This window comes from Oncorhynchus gorbuscha, linkage group LG25 (assembly GCF_021184085.1).
Source record: "Oncorhynchus gorbuscha isolate QuinsamMale2020 ecotype Even-year linkage group LG25, OgorEven_v1.0, whole genome shotgun sequence".
In the NCBI taxonomy this organism is placed as follows: Eukaryota; Metazoa; Chordata; class Actinopteri; order Salmoniformes; family Salmonidae; genus Oncorhynchus; species Oncorhynchus gorbuscha.
Window position 1 is genome coordinate 31,341,654 of NC_060197.1, and position 14,521 is coordinate 31,356,174.

At 44.0% G+C, this 14,521-nt stretch overlaps 1 pseudogene; it reads left to right on the top strand.

The window, feature by feature from the left end:
- Positions 1–1,232: 1,232 nt before the first annotated feature.
- The window catches only part of LOC124014246, a 20,547-nt pseudogene continuing 7,258 nt past the window's right edge, over positions 1,233–14,521 (top strand).

A 14,521-nucleotide genomic window follows, 5' to 3' on the forward strand; every position in this document is an offset into this window, starting at 1 on the left:
CATGTTGTCCACAGCTGGGTTTGTGTATGCTTATTATAACACTGTGGGTGTCAGGATTTCAACCCCTCATAACGGAAGTCAATAACTTGTGAAGTCTGTTCTGATTCTGTGAAGAACAAACCTCATGTTTACTGTTATGACGAAGGGGGAAGTCTGACAAATACCAATGCCTTGTTTAGGCCCACTTTATTAGTTACATCTTGCTGCAGGGTAGAGATTTTTGGAAGGACACGTGCACCTGCTACTACCCTCTCACAGTATATCGGACACACACACACTATTGGATTTTACGTCCCTAGTACTTGTCGCCTTTAACTGTCTTAACAGCTTCTGTCTCATAGACTTGCTTTGCTAAATCGACTAAGCTTTCAAAGAAAAACAATGTTCCTCCAGCTAACCGAGAGTTTGGCAGTGTATAGTGTCTTTATTAGGCTACATAAACTCTGCCAAAATGTAATAGTGATTTCTCCCCCCAATTTATTTTATTGACCTTGTCAACCTTCCAAGGACAGCATTTCTAAACTACTCAGAGTAACTACTTGAACACACACACACACACACACACACACACACACACACACACACACACACACACACACACACACACACACACACACACACACACACACACACACACACACACACACACACACACACACACACACACACACACACACACACACACACACACACACACACACACACACCTGGGGAAACATTCCTTGAGGGAAGTCATCAATCTGTTTAATGGGCTTCTCTGGGAAAGTTCCTCTCCTCCCTCAGGCACTCGCTTCTCCGCCCTCCCTCCATCCCGCCACCATCCATCCATTCTCTTTTATTTCATGCTTCCCATCTGTATCTGCTTTAGTTCATCTGCTAAGTTACTACTAACTACCGCATGTAAGAGCTTCCCCTACTAGCCTATGTGGTTACAATATTTTTCCATTGCACGTTTGGAAAACGAGAACAAATATTGTTAAAGTGGATTGAAGTCTTCGACAGCAAGATGAACTTCTCGGTAATTGAGGCCACTTTGTCTCAATTGTCTGTGTCTTCAAATTGCCTGCCAGTAATGCACTTGAAACGCCAAACGGACTCCCCTTGCACTGTAGCACTGTGCAGATGTGAGTTGAAGCTGAGAGGCGGCAGCGTCTTGACGTCAGGACTGGACGGGACGCCCCCTACTGTGGCGGACTGCAGCGAGTTGGATCTCCACACCATGGGCACAGCATAGCACCGCCGGATAACTGTCAACTTGTTGCGCGCCTATATTAATAAAGACCGCATGAGCCGCGGCGAGAGAAGGGAGATCAAGAATTGAGACGCACATAGTGAGTGTTCTCATATTTATATTTTTATGTGTATATTTCTTTCTTGCTGTTGGTTCTTTCTCACGAAGTTGATGGACCTGTTTTAAATTTAGAATGGAAGGACTACAGGCATTGACAAGTTGATTAGTTGGACCCGGTGAGCGTGCCAAAGTTCGCGCTTCAAGTGCTCAATATTCACTCTCCATGGGTAGGTAAGCTTTACAGTCAGCGTTTTGTATCAAACGGATTATTTACACATTTGTTATTGAAGATTGATTTGATATACACCTGTTCTCTTCGTGGGAATATAGCCTAGGTTTATATCTGAATATGATAGTAGCATTGCTCAAAAGTGTGAATTCAATTAGCCTGTGACCATTTTTATTAGAATAGTATTTTATGATTGAAGACGATTTTGTTTATTTAACATCTGCATATCCTAACCTAAGGTAATACATATTTTGCGTTTAGTAAATGTTACAATTCTTTAAAAACACTGTCCAGTTAGTAGAGAGAGTTTATTTATGAAAACAAATATTTTGGAAGTATTAGATTGAGAATCATTTAAAGAGATTTGACAGTAATATCTTTAGGACTATCTGATATCTAAGTAATCAAGTGGATGATTAGAATTGTGTTAAGCAGTCCAGCGCCACTTTTTAAGACAAACACAAGCCATCATTGGCACTTTCAATTGGGCTCTCATTTATTTATGTTACAATTACACTGAACATAATTAAATCCAATTATGTTTTATTATTGTTATTATTATTAATATGTCTGTAGGTATCGGGAATATCGCATATCTCTCTTGAAGAACGGGGATAGGCCTATGGGCCTGTGTATTTCTTACAGCCAATTTCAGGACGAGCGACAACAACAATGATAAATATACTTATTTCGAGAAAAGCAAACGAAAATGACCAGAAACATGATAACACTTAAATGCGTATATGATCATCCAAACAACCCAGCATGTTTAGAGTATAGAATACATCGGGGTTTCGTCTCTGCAAGATGCAGCAAATTGAGTAAATTACTGGAGTGGGCAATTATAGACAATTTGGCCCCGCACATAAAGGACTCTTGCCAAAACAATTTGTGCTAAATGAAGCAATCCAACACATTTTCTTTGAAGGGCGTTTCATTTATACACCCTTTTGTCAGGGTGCACCACAAGTCAGGGTGCACCCCAGGATAAAACTCTGGTTTCAAATTATTTAATTAAGATAGGGCAACATTTAAGGATATTGCCAATATAATATTTTCCTAAACTTATCTCAATTGGCTAGGTTGGCAATCAAATTAGCATGCAATGTATTAATATGAAAATCAGAATATTCATAACAATACGTTTATTCATAGTAATTATTAATAATAATAATACATTTTTGCAACAAGAAAATACGCTATTAGGTTTCTATGTTATTCTTTCTAATAAGACAAACGGTCATTCCAAACGCATATGGTCTCTCGAATTGTCTCCAATATTTTTCGTTTAGCGAGTTCAAGGTCAACACAGGCTGCCCATATCTGAAGAGATTTTTTATCTCCGTTCCTGACTCAATGAACAATGTTTCGAGGGGGATTTAATTAACATGTTCATGTTATCTTGTCATAATCTTCGGTCAATTTAATTTAAATCAAACTAAATAGCGTACGTCCAATCCTTCTTCTGCGTGCTTTTGACTTGACTTATTTAGGCATGTTCCGATTCTAAAATCAATGGCTGGTCAAAATCTACTTTTCTAGGATTCTGTTTCTCGTTTCTCTGTGACTTGCAATTAATTACCATGAATTCCAAAATGATATCTTCCACTTAGTAAAATGGTCTTCACTTTCATTTCACCCAAGGTTGTTTATGGCGTTTACTTGAAGATGAAATTACGGACAAGGATTTCATGTCCATCTGTTTTTCAATATCGACATTGAATCGAAACCTCCATGGGTTAGCGCATTAAAACAGTGAAATTGGGAGAAATAGCCTTGCTTCCTTTAGGGCACGTGTTTTCTTATTCAACCCCTACATATGTCCAAACTGAGATGTCTGGCCTGTATGAAAAGGCTTTTCAATGTAAGTCATCTCTGTTGTGTCGCTCCATTTCTCTTCCTGGCCTTAGACAGAGGGGCTCACATAGCAGGCGTTAGCTGGGCGTTGGAGGTGCGAACCAGAGGTACAGGACATGGGCCTTTAGCTAATGATACGAGTGGCAGCGGGGATAATCCATTCTGTGCAGTCTGTCAATTGCACCTCCCTCACCGTCCCACTAAAATTAGATTATTACACCTAAAACAGAGCTCTTGGAATCCGCTCCGTGTGGAATATCACGCTGGGTTGCAGCGGGAGCAGGCAGGAATGCCGTTGGGGAATACAGGGCGGTGTACATAGCGTTTCTCTTCTCCTCTTCCCGGGTCTCTATGCCCAGTGTTGTGTTTCGGACGGGCTAAGGACAATTGGAAATTAACAAATGCGTTACTTGTCAGCTGTGATAAACATGCCCAAACAGGTGTCAGGTTCAGTTTCACAGTGGGAGAGTGGTAGGACGTGTAATTAATCAGATAGACTGTATTTAGAGGTCATTAGTGCTTGGCGGAGGCTTAAAACACGGGATGCATATTGTTATGGGCTCTTGAAAGAAGTAATCCACTGTGGACCAGTGTTGTTTGAGCTGAACATAGCAGACCTATACTTCTTAGCCTAGGCCTACTCTGTTCTTTGCACGTCCTCGTGCTATTTTACTAAGTCACTTTCTTTCCTCCTTTTGCTATTAGCTACTTAGCTAGTCAAATGTACGTGTATCAGACAACAATATCAAATTCAGCACCACAACTACATAACACACTGTTTACAAAGCACGCCATCTCCTCTGCCTTCATATTGCATGTTGAATTCCGCGGTATTGTTGAGATCGGTGCTGTTCGGCTGTGGCTGAACAGTGCTCTACACTGCTACCCATGACGAGGAATTTTAAAACGTGTGAGAAAGGCCAAATCCAGCTCATCTGCTCCCGATACACAGCCCCAAAAGACACAGATTTAGACCGCAGAGTGGAACGGTGGCAAGGGGAGCTGACAGGTAACAGAAGGCATCACCCTCTTTTCACACTTCAACCCATGACCCCTCTTAATAACGTCATATTCTCCCGTTATTAGCCATTCTCCCTTCACCCTTTCTAGTACTACTTGAACCCCCTCCAAAGCGCCATCCTATCCAACTCCTGCCTCTTATCTTATTCTCATTTATATATCCAGGCTGTATCACAACCGGCCGTGATTGGGAGTACCATAGGGCAGCGCACAGTTGGCCCAGCGTCGTCCGGGTTTGGCCGGTGTAGTCCGTGACTGTGAATAAGAATTTGTTCTAATTGACTTGCCTAGTTAAATACAGGTTAAATAAAATAAACAAATAAAATACATGTCACAGTCTTACTCTTGTATCGTCCTATTTTTCCCTATTTTCTTCACCTTCCTACCCGTTTCTTACTCCCCTCTTACCACCCTATAAAATGAATGATATCTCCGTCTGAGCGCCCGCATACACGCTGTGTCTTACGCCACTTATTTTAACCCCGTTGCCACCCTCATAGGCCCCTCTTACAACACCCGGGTATCCAGTCTTATCTCTCTCTTAACGCCCCTAGTATCGTCTTATCTTCCGAACCCCAAAACACCCCCTTCCTACATGTTGAGAGAATACACAGTAGGATAGCATTTTAACTACTGGCGGCAGCAGTGTGATTTTACCGAGCAGACTGTTCGACCCCAAAGCGCTAATTTTTAAACTCCTCACACCTAAATCCTAAGGAATGAAAGATTATACAAAGCGTCTTATAGTAGATTGCTACAGGAGGCGTATTGTGAGAACATGAGCAGAAGGCTCTCCTGTTAGCTAGCTCCCACCATGTTAGACTATGCTGTAAACATGGCCCAGGTTGTCATCAAGTATTTTTCCAGACCTTCTCAAGCCAAACATAGCTGGTCCCACTGACTGCTGCGCTTAAAGACCATGCACAGCCTACTGCCTCCCTCCAGAGATAGCATTGACCTCACTTAAACACTATTTGCTTGTGTAAGCCTTTTGAAAAGTTAGATCATAGGTATCAAAACCCCTTTTTGACAAATGGTTTTGATGCTTAGGTATGTACAGCGCCTTTACAAAGTACACCCCTTGACCTTTTCCACATTTTGTTGTGTTAAAGCCTGAACCTAAAATGGATTTACATTTCAATTTTGTGTCACTGGCCTGCACACAATACCCCATAATGTCAAAGTGGAATTATGTTTTTAGAGATTTCTGCAAATCAAAAACAAACTGAAAAGCTGGAATGTCTTGAATCAATAAGTATTCAACCCCTTTGTTATGGTAAGCCTAGATATGTTCAGGAGTAAAAATGTGCTTAACAAGTCACATAATAAGTTGCATGAACAATAATAGTGTTTCTGAATAATATATGTGCAATAATAGTGTTTAATGGGTGGTCCCGGGAATGATTTACAAGCGCCATGAACTGACAGAAGGACCTAGCTCATCTCTGTACCCCACACACACAATTATCTGCAAGGTCCCTCAGTCGAGCAGTGAATTTCAAACCCAGATTCAACCACAACGACCGGGAAGGTTTTCCAACGCCTCGCAAAGAACCTATTGGTAGATGGGTAAAAAATAGTAGACATTGAGTATCCCTTTAAGCATGGTGAAGTTATTAGTTACACAATGGAAGAAACGAAGAAACAGGCGTCCTTCCTAACTCACTTACCAGAGAGGGAGGTAACAGGGATTCCACTATGAGGCCAATGGTGACTTTAAAACAGTTACAGAGTTTAATGGCTGTGATAGGAGATAACTGAGGATGGATCAACAACGGTGTAGTTCTACACAATTACTAACCTAAACGACAGATTGAATAGACGGAAGCCTGAACAAAATACAAATATTCCAAATCATGCATGTTTGCAATAAGGCACTAAAGTAAAACTGCAAAAAAATGTGGGAAAGAAAAATGTACTTTATGTCCTGAATACAAAGCGTTATGTTTGGGGCAAATCTAACACAACACATCACGGAGTACCACTCTTCATAGTTTCAAGCATGGTGGTGGCTGCATCATGTTATGACTATGCTTGTTATCGGCAAGGACTAGGGAGTTATTTTATAGAGCAAAGTACAGGAAAAATCCTAGAGGAAATCCGGATTAAGTCTGCTTTCCAACAGACAGGGGAGACAAATTCACCTTTCAGCAGGACAATAACCTAAAACACAAGGCCAAATATAGTTTCTTACCAAGATGACATTGAATGTTCCTGAGTGGCCTAATAACAGTTTTGACTTAAATTGGCATAACAATCTATGGCAAGACTTGAAAATGGCTGCCTAGCAATGATCAACAATCAACTTGACAGAGCTTGCGTCACAATCATTTAGAGAAGGATCAAGGTGCAGCGTGGTAAGCGTACATCTTTCTTTATTTGATGAACAACAAAATATAAACAAACGTAACATTTTGTAGCGCTAACACAGCAACTATACAAAAAACAAGATACCACAACTAAAGGTGGAAAAAAAGGCTGCCTAAGTATGATCCCCAATCAGAGACAACGATAGACAGCTGCCTCTGATTGGGAACCATACCCCGCCAACAAATAAATAGAAAAACTAGAATGCCCACCCAAATCACACACCGACCTAACCAAATAGAGAAATAAAAAGGTTCTCTAAGGTCAGCTTGAAGAATTTTAAATATTGTACAATCCAGGTGTGCAAAGCTCTTAGAGACTTACCGAGAAAGACTCCCAGCTGTAAATTCTGCCGAAGGTGATTTTAACATGTATTGACTCAGGGGTGTGAATACTTATGTAAATAAGATATTTCTGTATTTAATTGTCAATCAATTTTGCTCACATTTCTAAATACATGTTTTCACTTTTTCATTATGGGTATTGTTTGTAGATGGGTGAGAGAATTGTATTTTATTTGATCCGTTTTGAATTCAGGCTGTAACACAAAAAAATGTTGATTGTGTTCTATGTCCATGATTGGTTCATATTCACTCTGGAACACTGTTATTCCTGTGATTCTCCATTAAAGGTTATTGTAGTGGATGGATATGTATGTCGTCCAGCATGTGGGATATGAGTGTTCTTCCTCTCTTCTATTTGTCTTTAAAACTAAAGGGGGTCAATTAAATAGAAATGCCACTCATCCACCATGTTCTTCTGGCATGCCAGGCATGTGAATTTATGGAAAGCGACAGAGGAAAAAACCGTTGAAATGGTATCCGGTGGTTGGGTTACATCCCTGGTGCGAGACTGGCGATCTGGTTTCTGAGCAGAGGGGGGTGAGGGGGTCTGCATTTGGCCTGGGGGGACGTTTGGGGGTGAGTAGCACTTTAAAGAGCACTGTGATCTTCTCTGAAGAGCTTCCATCTATCATGTAGTTTGTAATGGGGGCTACAGTATGTTTCATTAGCGACGAGGTAATGTGCCCGAGACAAGTGCAACTCACGCCATGGGGAATGGCAAACAACCCCCTCGCCATTATGACCTGTATCCTTAGCCCTCTTACCCCTTTTATCCCTCTTTCCCCCTTACCCACCAACCACATCTAGTCTGAATTTCAGACATCCCCCATCACCACACAACCCCACTTCCACAAATTCCCCCTAACCCTCACTTTACTCTCATTATTTACATGTGGTTCCCAAACTGAGGGGTCGGAACCCGCGGTGGGATTACATTTTTTGTGCATTTATTTTTGGGGAAATTATTATTCAGTGTAAACGTAAACAACTAAAACCAAATAGAAAGTATGTAGAAGCAATAATTGACCTATCTAAAAATAAACTCCTGTAATCTTTGAGAACTTACAATCAGCAAAATAAAAGCTAGGCAGTCAGGTACCCATTGATTATGCTATAATGTTTGAGCATAATGACACAGTACTAGCCATATCAAAATGACTAGAATTGCAGTAAATTAGCTTCAAAACTCCAGCGTTTTCTGTACACTGCCAAGATTATATTTTTGATTTATTCTTTGGTCTGTGTATGTTTCTTCAACACTCAATCCTTATGGTGGTTCTAGACTCAAAAGGCACCTCAATAGGTGGGTCACGAACCAAGAAAGTTTGGGAACCCCTGTTATATACCATCACACCCCCCCCAGCCCTGACTATACATCACCTACCAGACACCCCCTCCCCCCAGCAAAACTCTGACGCCATTATGAAAACTGAGACCCGATTAATCAGTCGATCAATTAATGAGGCTCAGCTTTTAGAGGGACGTCTGGGTTCCCAGCTGGATATGTTGCAACACGTGTGGAATGCTCAGGGGGCGCACACCGGACCTCCGGAATGTGGTGCGGCGGGACAGGGGCCGCAGTCGGACCGCTCATCACCTCAGCCGCCGGGCCTTGGCGTTTCCAATAATGACACTCGAAACATACGCCTGATACGCCTCATCTTCCCGATTTCACAGAGCTAGGTTGGGACGGACCACTTTTTGGGCACGGAGGAATCATAACTCATTTTGGGGGGGTCAGTTGAGTAATATAGGTTGTTTTAGTTGCCGACTCTCATTGTAACCCCCCTAGACCCACTTATAGTGCTGTGGTCCTAAGGGAAGCCTCAAGTTTCCGGCTGTGGTCTAATTGAGTGGGATGACTAGCCCTGGGAGACTCCCAACTCTTCTCCTCTCCTCTCTCCTCTCCTATGGGGTTGGTTTATACAGGCCTGCTGACTGTGCTGTCAGTGTCAAACGCTTGTTAGGACATCATCAATCTAGACGCAGTTAGAGATATTCCCAGAACAGAACGAAGGGGGCAGGTGATAGAGAGAGAGAGAAAGAGAGCGAGAAGGAGAGGGGACAGAAAGGGTAGAGGAGGAGGGAAGGGGGAGAGGGAATAAGAGAGAGGAGAAAGATACTCTAAAGAAAGAGAGAGAATGAGAGAAAGGGAGGATAGAAGGAGAGAGAGAAGCACTGCACAGTAGACAGAGAAAGAAAAGAGGAGGAATAAAGAAAGAAAGAAAGAACGAGGAGGACCTGGAGAAGAGATGGATCCTAACAATGTGTATCTTCATAAGTTGTTTGGTGTGAAGCGAAGTGTTGGGTGGGATCCACAACTCACCCGCTTTCCCTCAACTCATCCGTGTGAGCTCATATAAAACTGCAAAGTTTCTTGTCGTAGATCATGTTGTCAGGAAAAGTCGACGCTTTGTTCGCACATGTCTGCAGGCGTAAATGAAGTAACCTTCTCTGGTATCAGTATCAATTCCTGACAGACGAACACATTTAGCACATCACCAGCCGTCTTACCAGGGGGGAAAAAAATCAGTTCACACCGTGGACGTACATAAGTGTGTTTGTCTTCTCCCAGGAAGTGGCTGTACAGGGGCTTTAAGCCGAACACACATTTCTCGCATTCTCTTCTATAAATCTTTCCCTCCATCTTCCACTCCCGACTTTCTTTCTCACATCCTCTCTCTCTCTCCTTCCATTTCTATCCACACATTGGGTTCTCCAAAACTCGGGTTGTTGCCCATGTGTGTTGAGTAGAGCGGAGTGGAGCAGAGCGGCGGTAGAAGAATTTGAAAGGAGGACCATAAAGATGATGGATGCCGCCCAGCTTGTGCTTTCAGACCCAGCTGTTTTTTGTCATCCTGGACAGACCCGCTAGTTTCCTATACGCTCTCATCCATACATTCATCCACTCTTTATTAGCTTTCATCCATACAGTCATCTAAAACTCACTGAAAGAGGCCTGGTTAAGGGAGAAGATAGATTTGGCTGGATTATATGAGAGTTAAATGTTCAAGGTGGTGGTGCGAACTGGTGTTTTCAGGAGAGGGACAGGTGGTCTCTCTACCTCAGAAGGCCCCTCCCTTTGGCTCCAACCACAAGTCATATAAATCCATCAGTATCTTTTCCTTTTATGATTTCACTGTCGCTTTATCCCCTAAAATTGTTTATTTGACCATTTTCTCCCACAGGCTCGATGACATGAGGTTCCTGCCCGTCTCCCCTCCCCCCTCCTTCTCCCTCTCTTTTCTCTTACTAGTCCTCACTTTTCTCCCTCCTTCCCTCCTTTCCCCTTCACTCTCTCACTCCCCTCTGAGCTGGACTTCTCCCCATGACCCCTGCTACCACCTGGATGGGCGTCCGCGACACTGCCTGTCGGAATTCATCAATGCCGCCTATGGTGTCCCAGTCAGTGCCGCCAACTCCCTCCGAGGACCTCCTGACCAAAATGCTGTTAACATCAGCTCCGTCACGGACCTCCACAACCCCTACAACCTGACCTGCTGGACAGCCCAAGTGGGAGGCACCGACGGCGGGGACTGGGTTCTCACCCTCCCCCTGGGCCGGCGCTTTGAGGTCACTTACATCAGCCTGCAGTTCTGCCAGCAGGGGGAGCCGTCGGATCCGGTCTCCATCTCTTTGCTCAAGTCCATGGATCACGGGCGCACCTGGAGGCCCATGCAGCATTACTCCAGCGACTGCCCCGGGAGTTTTGGGCTCCAGGCCCAGACAGTGGCCAAGACCAGGCACCAGGAGACAGAGCCTCTGTGCTCGGATCCCCGGCCCCTGCAGAGGCACCGGGGAGGCATGGTTCTGGCCTTCTCCACCCTGGATGGAAGGCCCTCCTCACCAGACTTTGACTACAGCCCCACCCTGCAGGACTGGGTGACGGCCACGGACATACGGGTGGTCTTCCACCAAGTGACCCAGCCCCAGCAGACTAAGTTGGGAGGTTCAGAGGATAGGGGGGTGGGTGTGGGATTGGGAGCAGATACTGGGGTTCTGAGGTGGAGGGTGGGGTCGAAGAATAAAGCTGTGATTGGTCAGGTGAATGGGGACAACAATGCTTGGGGCTTTGTGGAGAAGGAGATGAAAAAGACAGAAAAACTAGGGAGAAGCAGAGGAGAGAAAATGGACAAATCCTGGCGGAGGGGTCACAACAAAGGGTCGGGAGGTCAGGGAGAGGATGGACACAATGTGACCCGGAAAGATTTAGAACGAGACACTCAGGCAATGGACACCTCCAAGAGAGGGAACGGTAAAGGAAAAGGGCGTGGCCGCAAAAGGGAGGGGGGCCACCATTGGAGTCCGTGCCAGGAAGGTGGCGTCTGTGATTGGACAATTGAGGGGCAGGGGAAGGACAACAAGGGGCGGGAATTGAGGAGGAGGAGAAACAACAATCGGAATCTCCAGCTAGTTCCTCCCTCCCCATTGATATCCACCCCCCCTGTCCGCCCCCCCTGGCCCTCTCCGACCTGCAGGTGGGGGGCAGGTGTAAGTGTAACGGGCATGCCTCACGGTGTCGTCATGACGACGCGGACCGGGTGGTGTGTGTTGTGAGCACCACACAGCGGGGGCAGACTGCGACGTATGTGAGGACTTCTACTACGACAGGCCCTGGCAACGAGCCACGCCCAGTCAGCCACACCCGTGCGTCTGTGAGTCACACGCCCCCAATACTGTGTGTGTGTGTTTGTGCATCTGCGTGTGTGCGTGCATGTCTGTATGTGTAAGTGAGTGCATATTGGATCATGAATGTAAACTTTACTAGCTTTCACTGAAATTCATTCCCTCCCTCCATCCCACCTCCCCTTCCCCTCCTCTCTCCTACCCCCAGCGTGTGAGTGTAACGGCCACTCCTCTAAGTGTCGGTTCAGCATGGAGGTGTTCCAGCAGTCGGGCCGGCGCAGCGGGGGGGTATGTCTGAAGTGTCGGCATCACACAGCGGGACGCCACTGCCAGTACTGCCAGAATGGACACACCCGTGACCACGGCAAGCTACCCAACCACCACAAGGCTTGCCAATGTCAGTCAGAGGGAGGGAGGGAGGGAGGGAGGGAGGGAGGGAGGGAGGGAGGGAGGGAGGAGGGAGGGAGGGAGGGAGGGATGGAGGGAGAGGGAGGGAGGAGAGAGAGAGAGAGAGAGAGAGAGAGAGAGAGAGAGAGAGAGAGAGAGAGAGAGAGAGAGAGAGTGTGTGTGTGTGTGTGTGTGTGTGTGTGTGTGTGTGTGTGTGTGTGTGTGTGTGTGTGTGTGTGTGTGTGTGTGTGCGTGCGTGCGTGCGTGCGTGCGTGCGTGCGTGCGTGCGTGCGTGCGTGCGTGCGTGCGTGTGTGTGTGTGTTAAAGTTGTGTCTGTATCAGGTCGTTCTGACCAGCTGTGTATCTTATCCATGCAGAGATGTATGTGTGTGTGCATATGCGTCTGTTAGTATACCTGTTTCTCTTTGTGTATCTGTCAGTCTACAGGGTTTGTCTACATGTGTCTGTGTACCTGCCTCCACAGTGTTTATGAGGTGGTTACATTGTGACAGAGGACAGTAATTCCTGTAAGGGTTACACATATTCCCCTTTGTGCTTGACTGGATCCAGTGTCCATGTTGTTACCACTGGCTGGAATCCACTCTGCCATTTGACCTTTGACTGGTCACATGTCCCAAGTCACTGTGACACTCTGGCATGCTCATTGGGCGGTTGACCTAAGTTCTAATATAACCGCTGTGAATGGTGTGTGGTTCGGTCATGCACACGACACATGCAGGTGTGTGTCTGTGTGAGTGATTGACTGTTTGTGTTTGAGCAATATTGGAGAACTTGAATGGGATATTTTAGCCTGGATGTTAGTCGGTTTCAGGTCTTGCCAACTCCTTATGGAGTGATTCCTCACGAAACCAGGACAAGAAAGATTTCACATAATGTAATCCATAGAATGGTGCTTTGGGGAAAGGTTTGTTGACGTATATTTGACATTTGTATCTAAAAGCACGATTAAGACAGAGTTATTCAAAATTGGCATATTTATGACATTTTGGCCATACCCAGGCCTCCTTTAAGAGTACAGAATGTTTCATTCGTAGATGCTACAAAGCAACAACTACAAAAAATGTCATATAGGCTTCACAGCTTGCTCTGTAATATAAGTAGTAATTTGATTTTTTTAAATAATAATTTTACATTAATTTAGGAATATTGAAAAATATGAACATGAATATTGAAAAATGTGAACTTGTATATTGAAAATATACCATTTTAGATTTGACAAATTGCTCAATATATTATTGAACATAATATTATATACGGGCATATCAAAGTTTCAGAGTGGGTGGGGATCTCTGCTACTTTTAGAGGTACGATCCAATTTGTAAGCATAACCAACAGAGTGAATGTGAAAATAGATTCAAAATGGTCAGGATGTGCAATGATACAAGTAAAAAGAGGGCTGTGATTGGTTACATTGCCTACTATGCCAATTTCTCTGAATAAAATGGGCCATAACTTTAACACGAACAGAGATCTCAGTCTGGAACTTTGATAAGCCCGTAGAGTATATTATGTTCAACAATACACCATAATATTAATACAATTAATTAAGCTACGTTCTTAAAATCAATCCCATATACTATGTTATTTTTTTTGTAAGGCTTTAAATTCTCTAGTACAGCCAATATTAAAAACAGTCAAATGCTTCTCAAAGATGCCCTCTGGTGGTAAAACTAGCACTAACTCGCATTAATGCAACAATGTCTGACACTTTAATGACATGCCATAGAATTCTGCGGCAGCCTGCAAACTGTGCTACAGTACGACGCAACTTTTAAAGGAAGAACCACTGTAGATTGAAAAATGTGCCAAGTCAAAACATTTGTTTTTTCAATATTCATGTTTATCTTTTCAATATTGAAATGAATATGTTTTTTCTTGAAATCAAAATACTACTCATATTACAGAACACGCGGTAAAGCTTCATTTGAAACAATGTTCTGCTTCGTAGCACCTACAGATGAAACATTATGGAGTCTTAAAGGAGGCCTGGGTAAGGCCAAAATGCCATAGATATAGAATAAAACTTTATTGTCCATTAGTTACACAGAACAACCTAAATGTGTCTTCTGCTCCGTTCTCAAACCTCCCCAGATTTCTCAATTATGCTTTTAGATACAAATGTTAAATATACAGTATGTCAACGAGCCTTCCTCAATAGGACCATTCTATGGATTACATTTAGTGAAAGTCCCCAAAATCATGTCAGTCTTTTGTCTTGACTTTGTAAGGGAACGCTCTATGGTATTGTCATGCCAAGTTTGGTGTTACAAGGAGTTGAGAAGGGAGAAGAAACAGACTGGCACCCAAGCTAAAGACATTTATAGGCTACAGTAGAGCTAGCTAACTTATGTCAGTTAACTTAGTGCTATTTATGTGTCA